The sequence below is a fragment of the Pinus tabuliformis genome, chromosome 3_1 (genome assembly GCF_031772625.1).
Source record: "Pinus tabuliformis cultivar Carrire ecotype Pingquan chromosome 3_1, CPIR1, whole genome shotgun sequence".
NCBI classification, from domain to species: Eukaryota; Viridiplantae; Streptophyta; class Pinopsida; order Pinales; family Pinaceae; genus Pinus; species Pinus tabuliformis.
The window spans coordinates 5852649-5868151 of record NC_142301.1 but is presented as its reverse complement, the minus strand read 5'-3'; positions in this window follow the sequence as shown (position 1 = coordinate 5868151).

Sequence of the window (15503 nt, the reverse complement as noted above, 5' to 3'; positions counted from 1 at the left end):
TAGAAAAGATGAATGTTTCCTGGTTCGTTAGCATAAGCCTTGGTTTCAGTTGTTATTGTGAGTTTCGTACCTGTACATCGTTCTACTTGCTCGGGGAAAATGAGAGCAGAATTTCAGTATGTAGCCATCTGCTGGATTGGTTACATTGGAAGGCCCACTTCACATGATTGTACATATTTCATCAGTAGGCAGGTGGTTGTCATCATGATTTGAATCCCTCAAATATCGATGGTCTGCTGCCATTAAAAATCTTTGTAAGTACTTGTTTCAGTTAAGTAAGTCTTGAGTCATTTTTTGTTTTAGTCAATTTAGTTTTGAGTCATTTCGAGTCATAATGTCAGTTTTAGTTTTTGAAGTATCTTGACTCCATTGCCCAATGGAAGAGGCACTAGTCTACTTATCCCAAAGATATGTGGTTCTTGTCACCTCCCAGGAGCTACCATCCCCATTGGAGCCAATGTTAGTGTCAATGTCTTCACACTTCCATCGGTGATCAAATTGCTCTTTTGCATGCATATTAGGTGTCTCATTGGATCAGCTGCATTCCATTAGGTCATGGAACAAATGATGGCAGTGGTTTTATGTCAGTTTCCCTCATGACATTCACCTGTTGACCTGCTTATACATTTTTCTTTTTAGTCATTCACAGTCATCCTGTTTTATTTCATGTATAACAAATAGTCCTAGGGTTTAGTTCCATTAGGTCTTAGGGTTTGTCAATCATGCTCATTCATAATTGAATAAAGAGGTCAGCATGGCACATGAGGAGAATAAAGAGGTTCATAGATTCATAAGTTTACTTGAAATGGGACCGAGACTACAGGTGTGCCGGTGTTTGTCACCTATGAGAAAGGCACAAGGAGGCTTTTTGCTACTGCCAGGCGAGTACTATCTCCACCGGGGGTGGAAGGGGCTTTGCCTTCTTCTTCAGCTATACAGGTTGGCCAGCAGTCAAAGAGAAAAGACAAAGGGAAACAAAAGATGCATGAAGAGGGCCCTAATGAAGGGCAAGACAGAGAGTTTATTTTGATTGAGGAGGATGTCACTGATTTGGGCTCTCAAATATCAAGACTCAAGGACATGATTATCAAAGAGAAGAGAATGTTGCGCCATATGGCCTATCACTACCTAACCCGGAACAAGATTTGCAAAACAAGGGTAAAGAGGCTAAAAGCCAAGCTAAAAAGAGCTTTGAGGAGCAAAAAAGAGCAAGATAAACTCAAGATCTTGGCTGAAGCATCATTGGCCCATAAAAGCACCTAACAAGGATCATTCATGCCAAATTTCAAGAAATTTGGAGAAAAGTTTGTCATTTTTGAATTTTTGAATTGGAAAAACAGGTTTTTCCAATAGGTGGCGCTGCGCTTTTGTTGGGGGCATCCATATGAAAAACGGCTTATATATTTGGAATCAGCATGGAAAAATAATCAAGCTCAGAAATAGTGAGGAATTTTGGACAAGTTCTAGGTCTCCAAAAGGGCAAAAACACCCAAAACGTGCCCTCTCTGCCACTTTTTTGCCACACAGGAAGCAATCTTAGGAGAATCAATTTTTGGAGGGGAAAATGAACTCCAAATTCAGAAATTCAAGTTTTTCTAGAAAGTAGACTTGACAAGATTTCCAACGAGCTATCCTGCACCTGATTTGGACTCCGGGAAGGCTTCCAAAATTGGCCTAGAAAAAGCATTGCGCATTAAAATTTTGGCGCTGTGCATTAAATTGATTTTGCCAATTTTGCCTGATTTTCCAGATTTTTCCTAGTTTTCTTGGGAGATCACTTTTTCCTCATTTCTTGGTAAATGTAAGCATGGTAAATGATGAATTCGATGTAAATATGGATGAAAATCACTTCATAGGGTAGATACATCAAGTTCCAAGTGGTTTTGAGCTGTAATGAATTGGTTTCCTTGGTTTTAGAGGCAAGTTGTTCCACTACCTATATTCCTGTTCTTAGTTTAGATATAATTGAAACCACCCCTCTTCTCATGGATTCAACCCTGATAGCTAGCATGAGTGGTTTCCTTGCCTATGATTATGTAATTTCTTAGTCATTTGTAAAGGTTGGACTTTGGCAGAAGTGTTGGCACTTCATTGAACATTTGTATCAGCAGTTTGGCAAGGAATAAAACCAGGTTTCACAGCTATTTTTGTGGGATTCTTGTGACAGTGAGTTTATGTATTGTTTCTTCTTTGTAATGAGTTTTTTTTTTTATGTTTTATATGTATCCACATCTCTCTCTCTCTTCTAAACTAAATGAATCAAGGTGAATAAACAAAATACACTAATTTACATTGCTTTGTCTTGGGAATGCATTTGGTTTTCAATGTTTTCAACTGTTTGAAGAGGATTCATAGTTTCTCTATGCCCTCATTGTTAGGACTCAGAAATGTCACTTTTTCATCCACCTTTCCCTTCACTATTCCTTACATTCCATCGTCCTATTAAACCCTTCATCATATCATTTTCATAAATTCATTTGGGTTTCATATTATTATTGTCCAATCTATTCATTTTAGTATTTAGAGTGAATTTATGATTAATATTAGAAAACATACATGTTTTCATATATATCTCAAATATGGGTGAGCTTTGTAATATGTAGGAATATGAGAATGATTAATTCAAAGAGACTTCTCGAATATCTCCTCCACCATTTCAGGGAGATAGTTATTCAAGCCTATTCTTAAGGAGAAGACCATGGAATATTTGGTTGGCATATCTTATTTAAGATATGTAAAAGATGTGTGGAGGATTTGAAGGAACTATATTTTGTAATAATGGGAAAGTGGTTAAGAGTAGTTGAGAGAATAGTGGGTATGTAATTAATGCATTCTTATCTTATCTTCAAATACTCTCATGTATAAAGGAGAGTGCTCCCTCTCCATAGGGAGGGGAGGAAAGTTGGAAATTGTAAGAAGATTGATTAGTCTTAGATTCTTTCATTGTTATGCTTTCATGTTTGTCATTTGATTATTGTAATATTGATTTATGGATGTGAGCTCACATATGTCATTTGTTGTTAACTCTTCACATGTTGTAATGCTTTTCCTTCATGCAAATCTCCATTCATAGATTAAGTTGATTTCAGCAATGTAGATTAGACTAGATTAGTTCTACTTTAGTCCTGCATATATAGTGCACGTGTTTCGTCAGCTTACGTACCCCGGATTGACAAGTAAATAGTTGGGAAACTGTACTACAATGCTATTATTACGACATATATTTCACCTAACATTTTGGCGTCGTTGCCAGGGAAACACAAGGGATTGAGGTATCAATTTATTTTTCATGCAAATATGATTAATCATGCTCCTAACTCTGAGGTGACATATGGGTAAGGGCATGTAGGGTAGCGTAATTTTCAATTTCTGCAAGTGTGTCTGCATGTGTTGGTAAAGGGTCATAGTAGCTACTTGAGTGGAGACTCCTCATGTTCTCCTTGCCAACATGTTACTCTAAGGTGAGACGTCAACCTTATTTAGAACAAAGCATGCAGAGTGTGAGTGTGACTTTCAATTTCTGCAATTTCAATTTCCACAACTGTGAAGAGGTTTTTGTGTGTGTTAGCAAGTTTGATTCTCAGTTTTTTTAGGTTGATTTGGGTATTGTAAGAACCCCTTTTTGCAATATGATTTAACTATGAGTGTCAGCTTGGAACAACTCGCTCAGATCCTTGCAAAAGTCAGGATCTCCTCTTCTCACAAAGAGGAGATCTTGACAACGGTCCAGAACTTCATTATTCCTCTAGCAACAAACGATGAATCCTGCATGTTCAATGAAGAACAATTAAGCGAGCAAGAAGTCGAGGAGGACAATGAGGCGCTGCAACATGATCGGAGTGAGGAAAGTTGGGCCTACGAAAGCTATATCGAACAATGGTTTCAAGCTAGCACCAGGTTAGATGCATTTAATTTTTCTTTTTATTTTGTTAATGTAGAGTTTCAGCAACAGATTTCGCACATTCGTCTATATTTCCGATTATCATTATTTGCGAAAATGAAAAATAACACATTCGTAATACTGTTCCGTGGATGGTTACATTGGCTATTTGACTACACATAACTTTTTTTTTTTAATTTTTAATTAGCATAGGGCAGATAGGTTAATAAATAAACAATGCTTCTTCTTTTTTTCTCTAGTTTTAATAAGTATGCTCTCCTCGGCACGCGATCGCGAGGATCAGAAAATAGGGATGATGAAGATCTTTCTCATATTGGATTAACTTTCTTGAATGCAACTAACCCCTACGGATGCCATTGCTATCCTATGTCGGCAGCATCAATTACATGCATTTTTGTGGTAACAATCATCTCCTTACCTTTTATGGGTTTGTCTCACCACTTGCTTCCTTTTGTTGTTGTAAATAAATGAATCAAGAATAGCCACTGGTTTCGTATCTGCATGCGAGGTCTACCTCAAGCTTCATTCTAAAAAGAGAAAATTACCCCCTATTATTGTCTACATCAATGAACTCTGAAGTTTAGCTACTTCTTTCCACCATCCCATTTAACCTTTGATTTTAAAGAATGACCTATGCCCCATGAAAGTCACATACTCGCATGATATGAATTATGCTTCAACCTTTATTTCGAACCTCCCTGGATGTTGTTCATCCACATATGAAGCTTTCTAAGAACATTAGAGGTCTGGAACAGAGGACCGCAATGGAGGCCTAGCCTTAGATGTGAAATAACTATATTCATTGAGTGGATTGATTGATAACTAGTTGTCCTGTGATCGGATCTCGCTCCTTTAACCTTATTGAAAACATATTGATATGAGCATCACTATCAGGAGTTGCCGCCATCACGAATATGTATTTCAGGAATATGGTTAACATTCTGATTATAATCTCATGCTTTAGATGTCCAATCACGGAGAAAATCTCGGGGATGAGGTGAAAATCTGGCAGAAATATAGTTAGGAAAATCAGGAAAATCAAGAAGATATCGGACCAGTGAGGAAATTTGCACCATTTGATATTATCAATTTCCCCAGGAGGGAAAACGGTTGCGCGATTTATGTCTACGTCCACAAAGCTTAAAACGGTTGCGCAATTTATGTCTACATCCTTTTCCTATTGATGCTTTGGCACTCTTCATGTTTCGTGTTCTTCAGTGAGTTAACCACCCAGGGGGCAAGAAATCTTGATGGATCCCAAGGAACTGCTGCATACTCTACTACATCAGGATCTGCGGACTTTAAGCTTCTTAGTATTGAAGAAGATATTGCATCTGAGATTCAGAAAACTGCGTCAGAGGCAGCATTTCATCCCATTTGTTCTGCATGGAAATTCTAGTTTTGTATTTATGCTCCAAATATATGCCATTAGAACTTTAAGTTGAGAGGGACTCTTAGTAGTGTCCCAGGGGAACACTATTATTGGCAGGAAAACATACAGCAAATTCACCTGATAACAGTGGCTGAGTATTTGGTCTGGAAGGAAAGCTTTTAAGGCAAGAGATTGCAGAACTATCGAGATGTCTCTGAGAAGCATAATGCGTGAGATTAAGGAAGTGCAAAATGGAATTGGTAACATCTCTAGGAGACGAAGTTTTGACATGAGGGTTTCACACAACCACAGGGCAAGGTCTCAGGCAACCATAGATGATACTCTGAGTTGAGTTCTCTTTGTCCAATAGAGTCGATGGGCCAATCTTCCACCAGAATTACTTCATAATGTGATTCAGCGCTTGGAAGCTAGTGAAGGTACCTGGTTGGCTCGAAAAAAATGTAGTTGCCTGCGCTGGCGTCTGCAAGTCTTGGTGTGAGATAACTAAAGAAGTTGTCAAAACGCCCGAGAAATGTGGAAAGCTTACATTTCCAATATCGTTGAAACAGCCTCGACCACGTGATCCACCCATGCAATGTTTTATCAAACGAGATCGGTCAGCTTCTACATACAAATTGTTCCTGGGCCTAACTCTTATTTTTTTTTTAAGGTTTTTTTTTTGCGGCAGTCTGGCCTAACCTACAGTAAGAAAGACATAAGATCTTATTTTAAGCTACAGTGATGGAGAGTAAAGCAGCACCAGCAGAGTCAAGGTGAAGGGACTTAGAATTGATGGTGTTGGGAAGCTTGAATCTGAAGCTGATGTCAAGGATGCAAGTAAGAAAATACCCAAATACGAGTGAAAAACTTGTAGGAAGTTTTTCCATACATATCAAGCTTTAGGTGGTCACAGAGCAAGCCATAAGAAAGTAAAAGGTTGCTTCGCAAGGATAACTGTGCATGAAGAGAACGAGATATTGGAAGAGGAAATTATGGATGAGGAACTATTTTCTGGAGCTGATCATCATTTATCTGATGATTTCTGCAAGCCTCCCCGAAAAGGTCAGGTGAGGGACTCTAGCAATGAAAGGAAAGAAGAAATTGTTGAAACCCCATCTGCTACTAAAAAGCTACCCAGGGTACATGAGTGCTCTATTTGTCACAGGGTTTTTACATCTAGTCAAGCTCTTGGAGGACACAAGAGGTGTCATTTGGTAGTTTTTGAAACTTCTAGTACTATCACTAGCACTAAGTGGCAAGCAGAGCTGAGGCCTACTGTAAAAGAAGAGATGCTAGATTTGAATATGCCTGCACCTATAGAAGATGATAATGGTAATCAGTTTAGAAATGACATTCGCCCCGCTGTTCTCAATAGCAGTATTGTTAATTCACTTAGACCTATTGATGTTGATCCTGTCAACAAAGTTATCCCTTCTTACATTCAACCTTGGTTGATAGAACCAAACCAGAAACAAGGATTGTTTATTTACAAAGGCCACACTAATCATTTGACTCAAGAGGATGAAGCGGAGAGCAAGCTTGGCAGCAAAAATGGAATTGATAATGTGCAAGATCTAATCCAGAACAGGGCTAGACCTTGGTTGGAAGTGTGAACTACAAGTCTTGTGAGATGGATGGGATCCTTATTTCTTTATTTTTTTTAACAGTTTTCATGTACTGTACACAGGGTCACAGCGTTCTGTAATAGATAATAATAAAAACATACTTTCCGTCTTCAGTTATTTTAGAATCAACTGATGGATGGGATCCTTATTTCTTTATTTTTTTTAACAATTTTCATGTACTGTACATAGGGTCACAGCTTTCTGTAATAGATAAAAAAAAACATACTTTCTGTCTTCAGTTATTTTAGAATCAACTGTACACTTGGGATTTTCTGAGTCTTTCCAGCAGAGAATATCTTCAGATTGATGGGTGACCAAGAAATGGTAAAATAGTTGATGATCAAGATTGATATTCATTTCTGTTTCTTCATGGCACCATCGACATTGGTTCTACATGGATCGAGCAACAGTAATGAGAATCTATGCCCCCACACATGGGCAGAGGACTACACTCACCACGAATAGCGTAGTTGATGGTTTAATGGGCTGCCTCTATTGCCTCTTTTATTTGATCTTAGATGGAGTCTCTGCTTAGAATCAGAAAGAGATTCAAGAAGACATTGATTTTATTACGTAGGCGGCAAGAAACACTTATGATCTAAAAAAGGCCGTAATGATTCACTTATAAATCATTATAATCATTACTTTAAACATGGCCAAAGCCTTAAGCTATTTCACTTCCCTAATTTGGAACTCATGACTACCGTGTTGTGCCACTCCACTCTTTGAAACTCTTAGCAACATGTTTTATGTAAGAGCATGGAGAATAGCCTGCAGACCAAACTCATTGTTTCTTTCTATTGCTAGGAGTAACTCAATCTTAGGGTTTTCCTGCTAGGGCATGAGTACAACCTTATTTCTGTCCTAGTATATTTGAATTTTGGAATTTCCCTTGTAACATGGAGAGTTCGTAGCTAGATAATAAATAATGTTCAAAGCATTGTAAATGGACATTTCCTCAACACAATCTCCAACATGTTTTTACACTTTATGATGATTTGTTTCTCTCAAATCTCCTCAAGCTGCAAGACGATGAAACACAAGTGCACAATGGCAACAGGTACAAAAACATTTTATTTTCTTGCCATATTCGTACTTATTCTTTAGACATGTTATGTTTTTTTTTTCGATTTTCTCACAAGTTTTCATGCAGGATCTGTACTAAGCTTTTTTAGATGCACAAACGATCAATTATTATGCCGAAGAGATTCTTCTGAATCATAAAGTTTTTTCAGCACAAAAATAAATAAATAAATAAATGAAAACATGACTTGTTGACAGCTTGAAGGAGTTGATTCTCACGCATGTCATGACATTTTCCACTACACACAAAAAAAAAAAAAAAAAACTTCTGCGTCATGATTTGTTACCCACATTTCTCCTTCCAAGCATATTCATCATCCCCGTGTTGAAGCCCATCTTTCATTACCTAATCCATCATGACTTCACATACGCCTATTTTTCTGAGCAGCATACATCATTTCCTTTATCTTTTTCAGTTCATATTTGCCTTTTCAGTTTTCCTTTTGAATAAAACAAACTCCCTTTTCATGATTCCATTGCCTCGATTCCCTTTCCATAAACTTTGTTGCTATTGAAATCTCTCTTATAGTCCTACCAACTCTTTTTATAATAACTCGCATTGACTGATGTGGGATTCCTTAAGGCCCACCTTTCAACCAGTCTTGCCCCATCAACCTCAGCACCTTATCTGGGATATAGACTAGAGTCCATTTTGAGTACCTAGAGGCTTGCCTACCTTAATGGCAAGTTCTCTCACTGACGATCATGGGAATACATCAATGTCCCTTGATCCTCAAATCTTGCAAGTGGCTCGACCTCAGCACATCCATTCGCACTTCGCAAGATGTCCTCAGGTACCTTGGCACTCATTGACATCAATGGTGAGTTGCCTCGCATTGGTTAATGACATCCATCAATGGTCGGTAATCCAATGATTTCTATTCATGCTCGACATCGACACATTCATTCGCATGATTAGGATTGTACCATCGGGTTTGTAGCAGGTGAAGACTATGCACTTTTTCCTAACTCCCTCAGCAGTTCTAGCAGTTGCAGTTACAACAATATGACTTTATATATGAGAGTACTCCAGTCCACTTTCATACTCCCTCTTTTCCTTAATTCATTAGCAGCAGTTCAAATCCCTCCACTTCACATTCTCGAATACAGCGGTTACAGGAGTTACAGTGACAGCAGTAACAGCAGTTTCTATTATAGTAGTCCCAACAGTTGCAATTACAGCAGTTACAGTGGTTGCTATTACAGCAGTTACAGCAATTGCTCTTACAGCAGTTGCTATTACAGCAGTTCCAGCAGTTGCAGTTACAGCAGTTGCTATTACAGCAGTCCCAGCAGTTGCAGTTACAGCAGTTGCTATTACAGCAGTCCCAGTTGTTGCAGTTACAACAGTTCCAGCAGTTGCAGTTACAATAGTGAAGTTGTAGCTACCACACCAGCCACTTTTTCTTGATCCAGCAGTTGCAACAACTCCATTCCTATTGCATAGTTCATCTACTTTTTGGATGAGTGGAGGCATGTTATTTTCTAAGCTTTAATCATGCAATTCCTTATATGCTAACTTGAATATTTTGGAAAATTTCCTCGCCATACTCCATTTCCTTTTCCCTTCCATGACCTACATTATGTTGCATGAGGACATGCAACAACTTCAGTTGGGGGAGGAGGGGGAACTATATTCATAGTCACCACATATTTACTACCATCATTCCATTTTCCCACTATCATCATTTCATTTTCATCCCATTTACCATTCACCAAAATTTCTTTTCCAATGATCCCCTCTTGCACTTTGCTTCATATGCATTGTTAAACATATTGGCATGATTCATAAAAGACAGAGAAACAACTTTCTTACACTCAGTGATGTTTTCTCATGCACATTGATAGCTTATGATTTCCAATGAAGTTTTTGGTTACATTATTATTCCAGCAAGAAAAATAACGAAATGAATGTTGTTAACACAAGAACCAACATTCTTATATTCATGGTTGTTACACAAGAACGAACCATAGGAAAGTGCCAGTTGTTACTCACAATCTGTTACTCACATCTTTCACATATCCTGGAAACATTCATTATTAAAAAGACATCATCAATCAAAGCCAAAGTTCAAATGCCAAAAATTCCTCATACGATCCATGCATGGTTGCATGAGGACATGCAACAACTTCAGTTGGGGGGATGTTAGGACTCAGAAATGTCACTTTTTCATCCACCTTTCCCTTCACTATTCCTTACATTCCATCATCCTATTAAACCCTTCATCATATCATTTTCATAAATTCATTTGGGTTTCATATTATTACTGTCCAATCTATTTATTTTAGTATTAAGAGTGAATTTATGATTAATATTAGAAAACATACATGTTTTCATATATATCTCAAATATGGGTGAGCTTTGTAATATGTAGGAATATGAGAATGATTAATTCAAAGAGACTTCTCGAATATCTCCTCCACCATTTCAGGGAGATAGTTATTCAAGCCTATTCTTAAGGAGAAGACCATGGAATATTTGGTTGGCATATCTTATTTAAGATATGTAAAAGATGTGTGGAGGATTTGAAGGAACTATATTTTGTAATAATGGGAAAGTGGTTAAGAGTAGTTGAGAGAATAGTGGGTATGTAATTAATGCATTCTTATCTTGTCTTCAAATACTCTCATGTATAAAGGAGAGTGCTCCCTCTCCATAGGGAGGGGAGGACAGTTGGAAATTGTAAGAAGATTGATTAGTCTTAGATTCCTTCATTGTTATGCTTTCATGTTTGTCATTTGATTATTGTAATATTGATTTATGGATGTGAGCTCACATATGTCATTTGTTGTTAACTCTTCACATGTTGTAATGCTTTTCCTTCATGAAAATCTCCATTCATATATTAAGTTGATTTCAGCAATGTAGATTAGACTAGATTAGTTCTACTTCAGTCCTGCATATATAGTGCACGTGTTTCGTCAGCTTACATACCCCAGATTGACAAGTAAATAGTTGGGCAACTGTACTACAATGCTATTATTACGACATATATTTCGCCTAACACTCCTCAACTCCTCAGCTGTCTTAATCTACCATCTTAATCCATTGCTAGTACATAAACCCTTCTCTACCTCACCCCACAGGACATGACTATATCCCTGAGTTGATTTCCTGAACCCAATCTGCCTTCTCCAATTGATCCAGCAACCAAAACTTAAAAATCAAACCAGAAACCCTGAGCTTTATACCTAGCCTACAATCAACATTCATTTCAATCATCTCAAGACATATTTGCAACCATCCTTACTGAGATTGACAAGGAGAGAGCCCTCTCCCAACCTGGTAGGGCTAGCTACCAGGTTAAGCGTGGTTTGATGTTACCCTAGACCTGCCTTCCTTCAGCCTGAGATATATCTAGGCACTAACAGATGGCATGTTAGGAAAAAAAAGGAAATAAGAACCCCACAAAAGAAAAATAGAAAATAATACGGAAAGTGTTGCAAGTCCAAATGCCACTATTGATAAGTTAGTTATTTTAGCTCATTATCAAATAAGGTTGTGTGCAAGTTGTTTTTGAATGCCATAATGACTAAAGTTTGGTTCAAATCATACAATTTAATCATGATTGAACACATTTCAATTTCTGTTGAATGGGTTAGTAAATAAAGATTTACCAAACAGTTTAATCTTGGTAAATCAGTAGCTAGGTAGAAATAAATTTATTCAACAGTTTAATCTTAATCAATGGTGAAATAAGTGATATAATAGGATAGATTTTCATAAAAAAAAATGATCTGGGTCTGCTAGTTTAAATGCACCCTGCAAAACAAGAAGAGAAAAAATGTTAGCTTAGAAAAAGAATTGAAATGAGACGGTAGGCAGAAATGGAATGGTGACTTCAGGAAAAGCATGAAAATTTTATCTTAAGTCAAATTTTAAAGATATTTTTTGCGCAAGAGAAAAACAAAAGAATAAAGGTTTTATTCTAAAGTTTGGTATATCAGAACACATTTGGTGCATTATTCCATTATTCCTAAGTTCACCACGCCAAAATCATTCCTCTACTTTTATATATTTCGTTCATCCCCCTACCCCACCACATGTCCATTTCATCACAATAAAGCACCGCCACCTTTCACCTCATCTGAACCCACCTTTTCCACATCCAACGGCTAATATTATTTTTCGCCACCCCCCCCCAACCAGCCGAACTTTACCGTCAGAGGGGAGGGGGGGGGGGGGGGGGGGGGGGGGTTCTGAAATGGGCAGTATTGAAGCCTGGACCCACAACAACATGGCGCCACTTTGTGTTTTCACACCCCCCTTATCGAAACCGTTAACCACCTCAGGCCCCCTCCGAAAATGGTTTTTCCTGCCGCACAAAACCACCATCATATCCATTACACTCCCACCAATCCCCTCTCTCCACCTCATTTATTTGTTGCTCCCTCCAATCAACTCCACTCCCTCCAAATCAACCCGTTAAGTAATTTAATTACTTAACCGTTAACGTAACGGACCCGCACCATCGTCGGCGGAAAACCCTGAAAACTATAAAATCCCTCCTTTCGCCCATTCACATGTTACCATACCATACTATGCTAATACCATTTTTTGTGACAGATTTACCAATTCAAATCGTAACATTTTAACCCAACCAAGGATCACACCAGCGAACTGCCTTTCAAACTAGTGCCTCTATTTTCCAATCTTCTCGAATCCGAGTCCATTTCTGCACCCTGTAAACCTGCACAATTCACTAGTGTCTCAGCCTAATTCGATCATGCCTCCTAAAGATAAGGGACAGGAAGAACCTGTAAGTCTTTTGATCCACCCTTTGATTGATTTTCATCCTATTCCTTTGGCGGACAGAGAATACAAAATCCATGAAACCTTGTGTGAGTTTGATTTATTTGAAATGTACTGTTGGCTTGAAGACAAATTCATTGATAAGTCTGACAATATTGGACTGTGGGAATCCAATTTTCCCCATTACATCTTTCCCCACACCCACAGTTCCCCTGAATAGTCACGAAATGTCATGCTTCTTATGTACCCAGCGAAAGAGTTGTTATTGCCCCCACAGGAGGAATTTTATTCACCATAACACCCCAATCTATAGATCAAATGATGCAAGCTCCTATAATAGAGAATTCCACTCCTTTCTCTCATGAAGTACTCACTGAATTATATCAGAAACTGGACTTTGCAAAAAGAGAAAAAACCCTTAAGCTTTTCTTGACTGAAGATGCCCCATTACCCAAGAAACATCCTCCCTATCCATCCTCCATTTTCCCTGAGAGAGCCAAGCAGATCATTACAGTCATCTCCTACCTCCTTGGTTATTACTCATATCGGTGGGTAGATGAGGCCATTATAGGATTCCTTTCCATTTTCTCCACAGATTCTAAGCCTTCCATCTTGTTCAACTTCAACCAATTCCTTGCAGATTCCATCCATGAACAATTTGTCAAATTCCAAACTAAGGAAGTATTTAAATATGCTTCTGTGTTAGTATATATGTTTTTGTATTTTCATGGAGACAAGCTCAAGTTTTCATTACAAAAGTTGGATGACGAGGGAAATCAGCAATCAGTCATCTTCTAGACTACACTAGTAATGAAGGAGAAAAAAGAATACTCATACAAACAATTCATAGAAATGTTTGTACATCTAGCACTCAGTCTCCTAAGCAGCAATCCAGAGCCAAGAATCAGTGAAGAAATCAGGAAATTTTTGCAGTTATCAGACCAAGTCAGAACAGGAGATTGGTATCTTTACCAAAATTACACAGAGCTAAGGATATATGGGTGTGAACTCGCTCCTTACAAACTGCCAAAATTCCTCCCAATGAGGATTTTTTCCCTAGAATACATCAGGAAAATGCTCAATGTTGATGAGATTCATTTTGTGTCTGCCAAGAAGAAATCTCAATTCAAGATCAAAACCCAAATAGGACCTTTCATTTGTAACAGCAGGGCAGCAGGGGAAGAAGTAGACAAATTGCTAAAAGAAATGCAATTCAGCCTCAGTTTTACATGGTCATATGATCCATTAGGTGTCATCTCCAAGTTAAGGGTAGAAAACAAATCTACAACTTATCTTCATACATTCAGACCAGAGATTAAGAGATACAAGAACCAATTAGAATGGACTGAAAACACTCTACAAGAGGCGGAGGAGAAATTAGTGTCAACTTCAACATTACAAACTCCTGTCACAGAGGAGAAAGTAGGAAAAAGGATCAGAGAAGAAGAGTCACCTTCAGTGACTGATACTCCTAGCAAAGACATCAAAATCATATACAGGAAGAGGACTAAGCTCAATCCCAAAGTAAACCTAAGCAAGGATTCAGATCAAGAAGATATTATCACCAGAAAAGAGACACCTACTTCCTCACAAGTAGGTGCTTAGACTACACTTTCTCCTACCACCTCGATAGCTTCACAGGATCAGAAACAAGTTATGCAAACCAATCCATCTACCACAGAGGAGAAAGAAAAGAGCATCTTTGATACATTTGTTGGCCCTCATTTTTGGTCCATTTTTGCTTAAAGAAACTTACTTAGTTCTTATATTATCCATCCATTTTCCATCGAATCCACCTTATTTTGATGTATTTTATGCATATTCAGGTATTTAATTTTAATTTTGCAATTTCTATAATTTTTTATGAAAATTGAATTTCAAGTGCAATTTTTGGACAGAATCAGAAATTCCCGTAATAGCTATATGGATGTCATAATTGCAGGACACCTGGGCTCGAGCTGGATACATGTATGGAAAGATTGGAAACTAGGACTGAAATAACTCCAATTGGTTCAGTCAAAACAAGCTAAATCAGGCCCGGTCAAAGCTGGTCAAACAAGACCAGTCATCCAGAAAATCCCTAGGAAATAGGGCAGTTTTATTTCTAGTGATAGATTGGATGGATTCGACTTGGATAGATGGATATGAGTAGATATAGGTTTTAAAGAGACTTTAGATCAGTTTGTTTCATGATCTTCTATTTAAGCCAAAACTTTGAAGGCTTATGGCATGTAGTTGTGTATAATCTTATGCTGAAACATTTAAATATTTGAAGTTAATTTGAAGAACTTGTTCTACTTCCATTTTTCTGTTCATTGGTGTGGATGAGTGACTGAAGTTGCAGTAGTTGATAACATCCTCAAGTGTGCAAGGCAAGGGTGGAGGGCCCCCACTCCAAGCTAAGTACACTTCATTGTTAAACTAGCTTAATTTTCATGAACTAGTTGCTTCAGATTTGTTTACTTATTTTATTTCAGATTTGCTTACTTGAATTGATGTGTGATGATTTATGTTGTTGATGAATCTTAGTTTGTTTATCATTTGATAAGAAGGGACAACAAAGTGTTCAAGTTGAACCCTCCTTCTATTGAATTAATGGATCAAAACTAGAATTCATCTTTATTGTGTTCAAGCAGTTTTATGCAATTTCAGTTTTCTAACAATAGCATAATGATGAGTGAATTTGTGATGAGGAATATCAAAGATCTCTTAAGTTAGGAGTCTCCTTCATTGTTTATTTATGCATCTTAAGCTGTTGTTAATTAATGA